The sequence below is a fragment of the Parambassis ranga genome, chromosome 5, assembly GCF_900634625.1.
Source record: "Parambassis ranga chromosome 5, fParRan2.1, whole genome shotgun sequence".
In the NCBI taxonomy this organism is placed as follows: Eukaryota; Metazoa; Chordata; class Actinopteri; family Ambassidae; genus Parambassis; species Parambassis ranga.
In genome coordinates, this window is record NC_041026.1 from 15,535,126 (window position 1) to 15,549,712 (window position 14,587).

General features: G+C 39.8%; 1 protein-coding gene across 4 annotated transcripts in view; it reads left to right on the plus strand.

The window, feature by feature from the left end:
- The first annotated feature begins 2,716 nt into the window (after positions 1 to 2,716).
- Positions 2,717 to 14,587, plus strand: part of atp2b2 (ATPase plasma membrane Ca2+ transporting 2) — a 66,786-nt gene continuing 54,915 nt past the window's right edge. For all 4 annotated transcript variants that reach the window (XM_028406368.1, XM_028406365.1, XM_028406364.1 and 1 more), the window contains exon 1: positions 2,717 to 2,858. The gene's annotated coding sequence lies outside the window, so the exon portion shown is untranslated. The remainder of the gene's footprint in view (positions 2,859 to 14,587) is intronic.

Genomic DNA, 14,587 nt, shown 5'->3' on the forward strand with positions numbered 1-14,587 from the left:
AGAAAGGTTAGAGACCTTTGGGAGTCATTTCATTAACTACATGCCTGTGTGCGTGCCCACACACATTGCATTGTCTTACTTTATTACAGCACTCAGGAGATGGTCGAAGGTTTCCACAATTAATAAGGCTAATGGTTATTGGCTGGTTGCTAGTGACGAGATAGGGGATTTGTGTGATTGACCTGAGGAAAACATTGCACTTTATGGGTTAACAGATCCCTTCTAGAAGGCTTTTATGGACGGAAGAGAAGACGCCGTTTATTGGGCATTATACTAATGTGTCTAATAGGTTTCTTGAATGACTGTCATTTAATTAGGATGCATAGCAAGATGCATGTTCCTCTTTAGCTAAATACATGTGTGTTTGCTTCACTGCGAAGGTGTGCCTGCAGCGTCTATTTATAATTGGCCCACCTGCAGTATTTGAGTGGGGGAGAAGCTAACTTCATGTTAATGAAGTGAGTGGTCATTTTCACTGGTTTAAGACATTGTGCTTTTTTAGCAAGAAGGTTATACCGTAGTAGAGAGTCTTTTTTTTATTATTCATAAATTGATTTTTACTCATGAAATGGAAGCAAGAAGTTTAGACAAGAGAATTTGCACAAAGTGTTATGATCCATGTGAATGGAGCAGGTTGGTGATATGTTGACTGTGCAGGACTCATACCTCCAGTTCTGGCCACCTGTGATGCTATAGTGCATCTCCCAAGTTCTCTGGTTTTGGTGCACTGCAGCCCTGAATTCTCTTAGACGTGCTGCATTGATATTCAGGGCCTGTTTCTGATCCCCATCACTGCCCTCTCTCTCTCTCTGTCTCTCCGCACTCCACTTCTTCTAAAGAATTAAAATCACCTTACAATGACTAATATAATCAGATTGAGTTAAAAGTTATCCACTTACAAAAAGCAAGGCCTGCTAAATTATATTCTGATCTATTCTTCATCTGCATCATGTTTTACTAATCCCTTCAGTCATTTTAGACACACCCATGCACCTCCCATTTACCTTATCTTCCCACCCACCTGAACACCTGTTCTTTCCCTCATCACCATGTCACTTTCTAGGTACTTCTTGTTTTTGTACAAATGCTGAAGCATATTAGTTTGCCTAAGTATGACCTGTACCTGGATCTATTTTGTTTTGTTCTATCATTTTGTTTCAGCTGGGCTGAGATTGTTTTAATTAGGATTAAGGCATAAATATGTTCACCTAAAGGATATATATATATTTAACTCAGAGGACATTCCAACATCAACAACAGGTAGGCTATTAATTCACAACTGTAGTCAGTTCGTAAGATGTGTCTTTATTGCCTGCAGTAAAGAGCCAGTGGTGTATTGGAACAGTATCATCAATAATGTGATATTTGCAGTTTTAGCTTTCTCAGAAATGTGGCGCTTATAGCTGAGATTAACTAAGGCAAAATCCATTCTTCTTTTGAACAGCAGTATTTCCCCCTTTTGCAAACATTGTGATTCATTTTCTCAAGAATGTACTCCTTCTCAAATGGACTGAGACATAATTGTGCAGAGGTATAATACACTCAAAACTGAGGCTGTAGGTATATCAGTACATTAAGTGTTTTGTATCTGTTGGATGTGCCAGGCTCAGCCCTGTTTTAGGATGCATTCATCCAAGAGGGAATATGCTGAAGTGGGGGAATGCTGTAAGCAACCTGTGCTGTCCGGCAGCTGATATTTACATAATATACAGACGGCAAAGCAGAGAGAGTGCGTGTTAGAGAAAAAAGACAGAAAAAAAACAGGGGATAAGCACGTGAAGACAAGGGGGGACACACCAGACTCCTCTCCTCCTCCCCTTTTCTTCCTGCATGGTGTGACAGGATGAGATGTGAGATAGTGATGTGACGGCAACATGACACAAAACTGTTATCCTCCCCTGTCATGGCTGGCTTGCTGAAAAACCAGATGACTGGTTGGAGCAGAGCAGGTGTCTTTGTATATGTACTGTATATGTACTGTATATGTGTGTCAGTAATGGCTGAGCGAGTCAGACACACACTCACAACTCATGATGTCCTGCAGCTGTCATGTCTACCGGGGTAAAGTTTGTATGTGTTTAATGGGATGTGCAGTTGACAAGCAGTAGCTCGAGAAAAATGCATGTCCTTGAAAGTTATCCGTCCCTCCGCTTCCTTATTTTTCTCTTCTCTCTTTTTTTTTGCTTGTGCCCTCACTTCTTTATTATCTACACACATTCTTTATTGTTTCTGCCTTTCAAGGTTTCTTCAGTCACCATTTTCTTCTCTGTTTTTACCTATTCCCTGTATTCCTCCCCTCCATTTCCTCTCATTCTTCAGTCATTTTTCAAATGAGGTTGCATGCATGCCTACATTAGACCTTCTGCTCTGCTTTGGGGAAAATATCAATGAGAGTGTGTAAGAGGGAGCCACAGAGATAGCAAATTTATTTTACAGTCATCTTTCCCTGTCAGCAAACCAACCTCTTCTTCCTTCTTTTACTCATCAATCCATCCATCGGTTTATCTTTTCATCTATCTTTTCCTCTATCCAGCCGTGTCAAGTGAAGAGCAGCCTTTCTGCTATGCAGCACTGTTCACACATACACACACAGATACACACGCCCACCCCTGCTGCCTGCTGACATGGTACAGGCTGTGCATTGAGACAGCCCCAGCTGAGGCAGTAGCAGTGAGAGTGCAGCTTAGCGAGTCTCCACACACACACGCACACCTACACTCACTCACCCACACACATACACATACACATACGCACACCGCTGTGGTGGCTAGTCCGCTGCTGCATGTGGCATCGCAATATTATTTTTAGGTGGGAGGATTTTCGTGTTATGGTGATGGTGGTGATAACCTTTCTGCCATGTAAGTATAGGTTGTTCTTACGTAAAATGTAAATGAATGAATAGCTCATTGGGGGCTTCGGGTTTCATTAGCTTCTGTCGGCATAAATTACCTGCATGTCGGGTGTCTGTGAAGCATGTATGTGTTTGTGGTATTTAGAACAAGTAAAATACTGTAATGTAACCAGCCTGGTTTTGGATTGATCTGTAAGAGATGAACAGGAGAGGTGAGGTGTCATGTTGGATGATCTGTTTGATGTGCATATGCATGATATACAGGTATGTAGTAAATCTACATCTAAAATACAGATGTATTATGCTAGTTGTGGGTTCATGCTCTGCGTTGAAGGAGAAATCTGATCTCCTTATCTTGTCATTTGTCTAGATGAAGATGTTTTATTGCACACCTCTTCTCTCTGGCCATCTGTTGGCAGCATGAAGTCTGCAGTATCTCTTCTCTGTCACACTTACTGACTGGTTCTGGCATAGCAGCAGGTTTCACTGCCGTAGCCGATCATGTGTGTTTGCTGTCTTATCTGCATTAGCCAACTGACTCTGGCATGGTGACTGAATTAATAGGGAACATTATCACCTCTCCTCCTTGATCTGTTCGCTGTCAGCTTTCTTTGCCTGGTTGGCTGGCTTTCTCTGTGGCTGATTATATTCAGTAGGTAGTGAATTGCTAATTTCACTGGCTGGTAAGTTGAATGTTGTCTTGCTTGTCAGATCAACTCACTGATCCTCACAGGAAGTGACTGACAGGGTCAATGGCTTGTTGTCTAGGTGGCTAACTTGTCAGTCACTTTAGTTAGTCAGTGTGTACATCCATATAAAAATGCTTTCAGGAAATTGACAGTCAAACAGCCGGTCAGCCATTTGCTTAGCCACCAAGCCATTCAGTCTTTAAGTCAGTTGTTCAGTCATTCAGCCACACTTGTACAGTAGACAGGCTGTCATAGAAAATTGATTGTGTCTCTCTTGGGGCTGGGATGACTGCGTGACCTCAACCATCAGCTCCACTGCACCAAGATAGCCAGGCAGCTCAGAGGCAGTGTCAGCCTTCTTTTAGCCCAGTTCTCTGTTCTTTTTCTCCCTCACTATTTCACTCACTTTTTCTTTTACATTTCCTTCTTAAGCACACACACATATGATGGGACGATGTAGAACACAGATTAAAAACTGATTGAGTGCCAGAGAGGGTAAAAATATATCTCCTCTTGGACTTCAGTTGTCACCTGAAACTGTATGCCTTTTTAAACACAAAAAACCTCTAAGCTTCTCTAGAATGTGTAGGATAACAGCAGCTGTGGCATATTCTGCCAATTTTACTTTAGGATTAAACATTACGTCTTTTACATGCAATTTGAAAATATCACTTTCCTTTTCCATGCTTGCACAAAATATGTTACACATTACATAATACAGTATTATATTTTAATGTTTTAACTATCACAAAGAAGAACAGATGTTTTTGATAAGGCAGACCACCCGAACCTTTCTCTACTCTCTCATATCTCATGTAGTCAAGAGTGGCGCACTGCATTAATTTTTGCTGTGTCATCATCACCTCTGTGTAGCATAGCGACAGACACAGTGTTACAGGAGCCTGACAGTCATTTTAACACAAAAAGAAATCTTACAGGTAAAACGGGAGGATGAATATAGGATTTAGTTGAGCGTGAATGTTAAATATCAGTCAGTAATCCTGTAGTGTTGTGGAAGAACATTTGCAAAGCTGTAAGGGTAGAAACAAGAGGGAAAAGAGGACATGTTAAAGGAGTGAATGTGTGAGGAAAATGACCCTGCAATGGTCCTCCGGAACAGAGGTTGTTTGTTCAGTGTGCTGGAGCTTGGATGTTGGGTTTATTGTGGTGTCTGTGCCCCTTTTTTAAACACCAATATAACTTTAATTGCTTGGATTTATAACTCTCTATCAAAGCCAAACTCAGGGATGATTTACTGGTGTCAGTTCTAAAGGTTTCTCAGAATTACATATATTGACCATAACCAGAAGTTCTTCATTGCCACTAACTTTGACGGCCACTAGCTTTCAGTGTATGTTAGTACTTCCAGCGTTTTTCAAACATATTTATCAGGTAAAAGATGTTGACCAGATCTGTTAAGGTAGGGTGGGAGATTTCATTCTGATGCACTTTTGTTAAATTAGTGTAACTTCTCTTTACAATCCGATAGCAACCAATTAGTTAGGCAGTTTCACCTTAAAACGAAGAATATGAATCATCTGTGGAAGCTATAAAATGCTAAAAACATCAGCCAATCCTCCGGGATGACCCTGCGCGGAGTATTGGCTGGTTGTCACTCTCTTCCTGCTCACAGTCACAGACCGCAGACCCTCGTCTTCAGGTAATGCGTGTCCATGTGATTGGGAGGCGTGGCTTTGGGGTGAGCTCCGAGAGAATGGGGCGTGTGTTTACTTTCGAAATCTGGCTGAATCTCACTGAGTTTTCAAAATCTCCTACCCTACCTTTAATGTCATTATATATTTGCTGTGGTGCCTATAGTGATTGGGTAAGATAAATGAGAAATTGTTTTCCATGTGTTGTTCCATTCATGTCTGTGACACTAGAAAATGCATTATAATCCATTCTTGTTAAATTCGCATTAGCTTTAATAATGGTTTAGGATTAGCAGTGTGCATTGTTTGTCAAAATGTCTTTTTTGATGCTACCACTGGGGGCACCGATTACAAAAACTGACAAAGCTTTACTCCCCACCAGGTTTCAGCATGTCATGTGTATGAAATATGTCTTTACTACATTAACTAAGTAGGTCAGTGCTGAGAAATAATAGAGTAACGTTGCTGTTGTGGTGGAGGTGGTGGTATTAGCAAAGATAGCATATCATCACCAGACTTTTATTGAACATTGAGTATATCAAATCAATATCTTTATCAATATTTTCTGATTTGATAAATCAATTAAACCTCTTTCTTACTCTTAAAATTCAAAGGCTGCTTTTCTTTAAATTTACCAGATGTTTCTAACATTGCAGATACAAGGCAGATATTAATCAGTTTGCCACGCTATCTTGCAAAATGATTATTGTATTAAGGAAAAGGAAAAGAAAAATACTAGTTGTCATCGTCTCTTTTCTTAAATTGTTTTTGTATGTTTCCTGCTCTCCTCTCCTCCCCTCTTCTCCGCCTTTAGTCTCCCTCTAGCACACTTAGCCTGCATGTGTTGAATTTAATTAGACCAATAACTCCCTTATGATTTCTACAGGCTCATCTGGAGCAAGGAAAGGGCCACAGCAGCCTTTTTTTTCTTTCTGTCTTCTTGTGACCTTGCAGTAGGAAGTTTGTGTGTGTGTGTGTGTGTTTGTGCATAGGAATTGGCACATAAAAGTGTATGTACATTGGAAATATAAGGTGTGTAATCTTGCTTGTTAAAAATAAAAAATGGCACTATGTATTCATAAATGAGCATTGGGCCATATTGTAGTATGATTATTGACCAACTTGGACTAATCTAAAAAAGGTACAGCTTTGGGGTTCTACTGGACAAAAAATGGTTACAGGTGAAGCTTTTCTAAGCAGGCTCCTTTGTTGCATACATACTGCAGCCAAAATTACACCATTTGAGTTCCTTATCTTCCTGTAGTCAGATGAATTTAAAGCCCTCGCTTTCTATTTCTAGTCTATCTTTCTAGGCCTCACGCCTGTTGTCCTAATTTTCAGTGAAACCTTGAACACCAATAGTCCTCCGTTTCTTCCTGTGCCTCAGCTGATGAGTTTTTTTTGTAAAACAATGATATAAATGTACAGTATCACCACATCCAGCTGTTGTCTTTGCTGTTGTTGTGGTTGCATGCAGTAGCCCTGCATGCTTGATGACATGATCAGACAGATTGTTTTGAGACAGTAAATTCTCACATGCAGTTGTCAGTCCCTGTCCAACATAGGTTGCTACCAGGCTCTAAAGGCTCCCCTGTAGGACTATTTACTATATAATAAACCACTGACAGGCAAAGGAGTAGTTCAGAGAATATACAGGCAGATGGACAGGCTGGTTTATTTAAATCCAACTGGGAAGCATGGTATATTATAAGAGAGGCATGTGGTTGTGCTGATCTGACATCACTCAAACTTTCTGATTTAGTGGCTGTCCCTCTAGAGTGAGTCAACACAAATCATGCAAATCATATTTGATATGTAAGACTACATCTAACCCTACTTTTGTTTATTACCAGTATTTAGATGAGACTGAGCGTCTATTATATTGAAATAGGATAAACCAACTTCTAAATTTGAAGAATAACAGCTTCCTATCAGTTGTACAATATTTAGTTTTATATGTTTTGGTAGCTTGTTAGTGGAAAGACTTACAAACCTAAAAAACAAATATGTAATCTGAGGTCAGGATTCTGACCCACAGGCTTTTAGGCAGGGCTTGAACTCTTTGAGTTTTTAACCACTGGAATTGATTAATAATTACTACGCACATATAGTGTAGGTGTTGTGACCAATTAAACTTAGATTCCCTGGTTGAAAACCACAAGTGTTTTTTCAGCTAGACTTAGCCTTAGCATTAGAAACTAAGAGCTAAAAAAATCCAGAATCTGTCTTAGGGCATGCTCATATGAATAGTGAGAGCCTTAGGTATATCCTTATTGTGTCAGACTTTTTCCCAAAACTAGACCCTGCAAGTTAAAATTCACAGCCTATGCCTTATGACACACAAGATTTGAGCATTCAAGTTTGAAAGTGAGGATGACTCAGTATTCTTTACGGGACCTTTCCAGGTTAGAAACCCTTCTGAGCAAGTGTAAGTCTCTTATTCTGTGAACCATAATACATATGGACTGCAGCATGTGTCATAATGTGGGGATTGGGAATCTCCTCATGAGCACATGTGTCATCTACTTGTTTAATGCATTATTCTCTAAAGGTACTGAATCTGAGGTTGTAGCAGATTAAAACACATTATTCTAGGTTTAACTGGGTTGAAGTGGGCAAGGTTATGCTAGCTGGATGTATGCCAGGCTCAGAGGGTGTGTAAATTCTAATCTGCATAAAAGACAAAAGTGGCTAAAAACTACTGGGCATTGTGGTGATGCCATTTTTCTGGAAATGTCTGTTAAGGCTGTTTTTGTTCTAATCAAATACCAGAGATATTGGCTATGCAGTGAACGTATAATTAGGAGAAAATAAAACCTTGGGTCTCCAGACAGCATGTTTTGAGCTAATTAGTTACCTCAGCAGACAGAAGTAACATGCATGTTATCATGCCAACGCTAATAAGAATGTTAGCAACATTTTTTGAACAAAACAACATTTTAACTCGAGGGCGGTGTTAGAGGATATGAGATCACAAACATTTCTGAACTCAATTGTCAACTAACAATTTCATAGCAATCTTTCAAATAATTGCTTGAAAACTTTTGTCCACATGGACACAACAAGCAATGACATCACCTGCTGGTTTACAGTAAAGCTGAAGCTAGTCTAAAGCTAAGTTGTATTTACTCATAAATGACTGGCAGCACTCTGCACAGGAGTGAAGCGCAGAATTTGACTTGAGACACATGTTTTTAAATAGATGGACACTCTAGAGCCTGTGTTTTCTTCAGTGATTTTCTTCATGCAGTTTTACCACCATGCTTTTTTTCTTAATTAAAAAATATCAAGTATCGATATTAGTTAAAAACAGAAGTGACACTTCACTCCCTCATTGTTTATAGTTTAACACAGCTCCACTCCCTTGAGTTTGTGCACATAATGATTGACATCTAGATGCCATGCTTGAGGGGAATCAGGCTGGGAGCCTAGTTTAATGAGAAAACTAATCAGTGGATAGGAAAATTGCACCTTATTTACAGAGGCTAAACCACATCTCGTTAAAGCATCACTGCCCTTAACACTGTTAAGGTAACACAGTACCATCATTTATTTTAATTATGTGCTGACACAGTTGGGTTGGCTAGTTTTCATTAAAAAATAATTCAGTAAAAATAATTTAGAATATAATATATAATATGATTTATAACATAATTGTATGTAGAATGACACTGCACACTCACCACACTTAGAACAAGTTATTAAGTTATTAGAACGGCCACAAAGTCAGCATTGGAGGCAAGGTGACATCTGACCAGCCAGAATTGAAGTGTTTGTTCTACAGAAGCTGAAAAGCAAAAGAGGCAGGTGGCAGTCAGGAGGCAAGTGATGGAGAGATGGAGTCGCCCACAGTGACACACCATTATACATTATTGAGGCACTACTTGTCCTTTTAAGGAGTTTTTTCATAGATGTGAAAGACGGGTTACATTAGGGCTTCTGTATTTGGACCAAAGGCTTATATCATTCAGTTCCTCATCCTCCGTCCTCTTACCCGGTCATCTCACAGCTATAGAATATTATCACCAGCTGTCACATTTTTGCTTCTTAATCTTCCTTTGCATTGACTCTCAACTTTCCCTGCAGCGATGGGAGTTGCCTAAAGAACTGGTTGAGTGAAGACAATAAATCAAGCACACATAGAAATATGCATTTAAACACATCCTACATTAGCTCCTACAGCTCCTACATTAATCACCAAAATAATCTTTTCCTTCAAAGGACTCTGTCTACGGCCCTTCGTTAGCCAGACAGCTGGTTTCAACCCAAAGACAAAGCACAGAGGGTGGCTGAGTGGAGACTTTCTGTGTGGCTGTTACATAACGTCAGCTAATGTGTCTTCCTCTCTTTTTGGTTGTGTGTCTATGATACAGGTATTGTCTGCTATATGTATTAGGGGACCCCCTGAACACTGTGCATATGCTGCTGCTGCTGAGTTTATTTAATTTGGTACATTGTTTCACTGCAGAAATAGCAACATCTATATTACTTTTTAGATGTCATGGAATTGTTTCATACGGCACTAAAATACTGTATATATGTGACTGCTTTCTGTTGAGTCATGCAAAAAATAGGGCTTAATACTGAGGATCTTTGCTGTCTGAAGTGTGACCGTACATCTGTGCAGTAACTAACTGACACAATGCTGTTATTGTTATAACATACAATGTAGAGCTTATAGTATTTTTAGGAATGTGTCAGCATTTGTAGTGTTGTGTTAATTGTGTCACAAATGTTTTGTGTAATTTGGTCCAACCCACGGAATGTGCTTATCATGGACATGCTTTGAACTAATGAGCATCTGTAAACCCATTATCTGAAAGTGCATTGTGCCATTTATGAGCATTCAAGACTCCAGATCAGTGAAGTCTCCTGCACTATTTTTTCTCACAGGCAGGGGGGGCTGTATGCCAGTGATGCTGGTGGTGATGATGCAGTGGGCACAGCTCATACTTTAGCTCTGCCTCACTGTGCTCAAGGACATTTAAAGACAGACACATGGAGAGTGTGCAAGGCTTCACTATGGAGGACAGCACACGACCCACAGCTTGTCAGGTCAGGAACTTTGCATCAAGGAGAAAGTAGCAATTATTAGAGCTCTCTTCATTATTAACACTTGTTGTGTTATAATTGTGGAGCAGAATTGAGAAACCCAGCAGACAAAACATGAAGCACAGTGTGCATAGAATGATTTAAAATGAAGTTCAGAATATAGTGTAGATTGGAATCATCTTCTCTAACACAAAGACTAACAATAACATGTAATCAAGATTCATCTCCATCACAGTGCAAGTGCTGAATAAGATTACTTGGGAGGACAAAAATACATATTACATATATAAATCCACATATATATATGTATGCTTCACTGACTGCACACTTGAAAAGTTATTGATTAAGGGTCCCACAGTGTGACTGTATCCTTCCTTTAAGTTCATGTATTAGAAACACAATTGCAGTTTAAGTTTAAGAAAGCAAGAAAGGATAATTTTGATCAGTAGGGCCTCAACTCAAAAATCCCCTCAACTTACAAATATGTCATAGCCATATATGTCATACCCTCATATAATACTAGTTTAATTGACTCTTCCCTGGTTTTTTCTTAACAGCTTGTTTTTCTCAGCTTTTTTAGCTTCCTCACTGTTTTTTCTGAAGGAATATAGTATAGCGGTCAGATGGTCTTAGCATCTGGTCCTGGAGCTTCACATTTGAATGCGGATGCCATATGGTGTTCAAGTTCATGAAGTCCCATTAAGTGTGTCTTGCACTTTAGGTAAAAGCTGTTTATTATTGTAGAATGTGCAATTCCTCCTTGAGTGTTTGATCAGATGTTACTCATTACTCACTGTCAAGTCATGGGGAGCATGCCAACAATTATGCAGATGAACTGGCATAATACTGTAAGGAGGGAGGTAGACGGAAGACTAGCACAGCAGGTTGTGTTTTAGTAAGGTACAGATAAGACAGGTACACAAGAAGACAACACAGATATTGTTCGACAGCACTCTACTGGTGGTAGTGATTAAGAAAAAAATAGAGCATAATGCTAACAAAATCCATAACATGTCAATTCAAAAACACATTAAGGACAAACCCGGTTATATCTGGGTTTCATCTGTGAAACTGTGAAACTGTGAAAAGAAAACAAATCAACTGACACATACTGTACATAATGTAACTGCATTGCATCTTTATGCAATACAGTATGCATCTTTACAAAAGTAGAGCATCATTTTATTTGTGCACCTCACCTCTGCGTTTTTTTTTTACCTTTGATTTTGTATTTCTCCTTCATGCCCTTCCTTCTGTCTCCACCTTCCACCATCTTTAAATTGTTGTTGCTCGCTTTCTTTATCCCCTATTCTCTTTCCGTCCGGCTTTGACACATCTCAATCTTTCTCACTCCTGCATGTTTTTTTTTTATTTAAAGATAGACAGCTGCACAGAAGCAGAAAACAACACCACCATAACCAACACCATCAGTCACTTACATCACCAACGTGATAATGTGGAGCTTAAAATGCACAGCCATACGTGGTTGGTAATGAGCAGATGTTGTGGGGTTGACCTGCACTGGCATTCTGTGTTAAATTAGTCATGTAATACTGCATCCACAATTATATTTCTTTATCTGTCTTTTAATATGCCTGATGGACAAAGTTTGCTTAAATAACTTCAGTTTGTAGTTTGTAGTTTCAGCTTTTATTACATGCTAAGATATTCAGGGACTACTGTCTAGGCAGATCCAGAATGATCGAGAACACTGTTATGAACCATTTTTCCCAGTTATCTGATTAATTGACTAATTAGTGGGGAATATACATAGAAAAGTTATATGATTCTAAGAACAGTACAGGTAAACTAGCATAAGTGGTGATAGTGACCGTGTCCCTGATTCTTCCAGGTGGTCCATCTGGTATAAAAAAACAAACTGTGTGATGTAGTTTGTCTGCTCAGCCAACTTGAAATACAATCACACAGAGACACATACACACACACCACATACACACACAATTTCCTGGGAGAGCATTTGTTTGCTTTCATTTGACGCTTTTGGAGGATCTGGTTGGCACAGATGTCTGCCTTGGCATGCAGAGTAGTACTGCCAACATTGATTGGACCTGATAGGCAGGCGAAGGACAGGGACAGCTTAAAAGGTTGGAGAAAAAACAGAGTAAAATTCAGTTCTGCTACGTGCTATATTTTATTGTTTAAGAAATGGATAAACTAGAATCCAGAATTATCCATCATGATTATAAAACAACAACAACAACTTAGTCCCTTTGTCACTTTATACAATGTCCAAGTGACATTGCCAGCTCTGTTTAACCTGGTAACTTTAGACCATGCTGGAGCTCATTAACAGGCAAGAGTGGATCCTGTGGAGTTACACAGCACCTCCATCCTACAGATGTGTATTCACATGTTGGCAGGGTCTCTCACCACCCTGCTGTGACAAGATTGTGCTCTGCTGTTTCTAAGCACTCAGTTGTGTCTGGTACTTGTCCCATCTGTGTCGTCACACTTGATATTTTTCACCGGACACCTTGCTGATTGTGTTTGTCTTGGCAATTTTAGCAGTGCATGCCACCTGTATTAAGTATTCATGAGTTGCTTTTATCTCCCCCTCTGTTAATTCACATTACTGTTTCCAAACTGGCAGCAAATGTGCAATTAAACTTGTAATGTGCTACCCTTTCTACTTATCTTTCAGTGTGCTAAGTATTCAAGTATCAGGGTGTCTTTTTTGATTCTGGGAATGGTCTTACAGAGAAATGTGCTGTGAGAGGCATAAATAATGCACTTTTGTTCATGATAGATGGGTAATTTATGACCTTTTTACTGCTTACCAACAACATTTTCTTTGAGATTAAAAGTACCAGCTTACTGTTCAGCAGAATTCACATATCCGTTTTAGGTTAACCAAAGCAATTAGTAGTAAGTAGTTCTTAGCTTTGCCTTGAGGTGGCTGATTTGATCTGCTTTCAGACATATCTGCATTGCTGCTATTGTGCAGTACAGATGATGAAGAGACATGGCATCATTTAGCTGAATACAAAACTACAGTGCTTTGATACCAGATCTCCCCCTGAGTGGGTGGGAGGTGATAAAGGGCAGTAAAGGTTTAATTTGGATAATAGTATTAATGATGAACCTTATTAGGTTTCATCCTAGGAGGTGTTCAATGCATGACTCATGATAAAAAAGAGTTACATGTAATCATTGGTTATTGATCAAAAGTATGGAAGCATGCATTGTATTATTATGTTACGCGCCGATAGTTCACTCTGTTTTGAACAAACTTCATGTGCCCCTGTTAACATTGGCCTTTTATTATTATTTTTTTTTAAACATTCCAACTGCACTGATGATGTGTTACTTCAATAAAACCAGCCTGGACACTGATGTTTCTTTTGAGTCCTGGTGCTGCAGACACTCGCCGGATGTCTTTTAAATCACACTGCTTTTTGGGTAACTTGCAAATAACTATATTGCCCCACTGCATTTAGGATACAACTAAACACAAATTTGAAATGTTTTCTTTAGTGCTGTAAATATTTAAGTTTTTAGTAGGAAGGATGGAATTGGGCTGAGTATGATAGATTAGCAGAGGCTAAATATTCAGCTTTTTCTGACACCATAAGGGAGTTGTTTTCTTAGAAATTTTCAATTTGAAAGACATTTGGCCAGCATATAAACTTACAAAAATTTCATTTTTCTTAATTCTGGAAATTACATTCTCAGTGAATCAAGTGTTGTGAGAGGGCAGGAGACAACAGATGGAGAGGAAAGTATCACTGAGATGGAATGACTGCTTGAAGAGGTCACTTACTGTAGAATGAGAAAGAATTAGTGATGAGATGGCAGCAGTAGCTCCACAGCTCAGCCCATCCTCCTAGTGACAGCGCAGCGTTACGTGCTGCCTCTCTGCTTTGTCGTCAGAGCAGCCCCAGCCTCCCCCCAGCATACAACTCCTCTCCGCTCTGCACCAGAAAGGAGCATTCTCTTCTCTCCCTCTCTCTTGTATCCTCCTCCTCGCTCTCTCTCTCTCTCTCTCTCTCTCTCTCTCTCTCTCCACCTCTCCCTCTCTCTCTGTCAGTTGGTGTGTCCTCAGAATGAGGTTAGCAGCACCAGTAGCAGCAGCATCAGCATCAGTAGATAGAGGCAGCAGAGAAACAGTTACTGCAGCAGTCAGGAGAGGCTGTCCTTCAGCTGTGCATCATCTACCGCTGCATTCACCCCTGCCCTGAGAACATAACGCTCAACCGTGTGCTCTTTTTCTGTGTCTCTCTTTTCCTGCTCCTCCCTCACCTTCTGTCTCCTTTGAATTCATCTCTTGAATTCACGCACCCCCCCCCTCTCTCTCTTGCTCTATCTCTCTCTTTCTCTCTCTC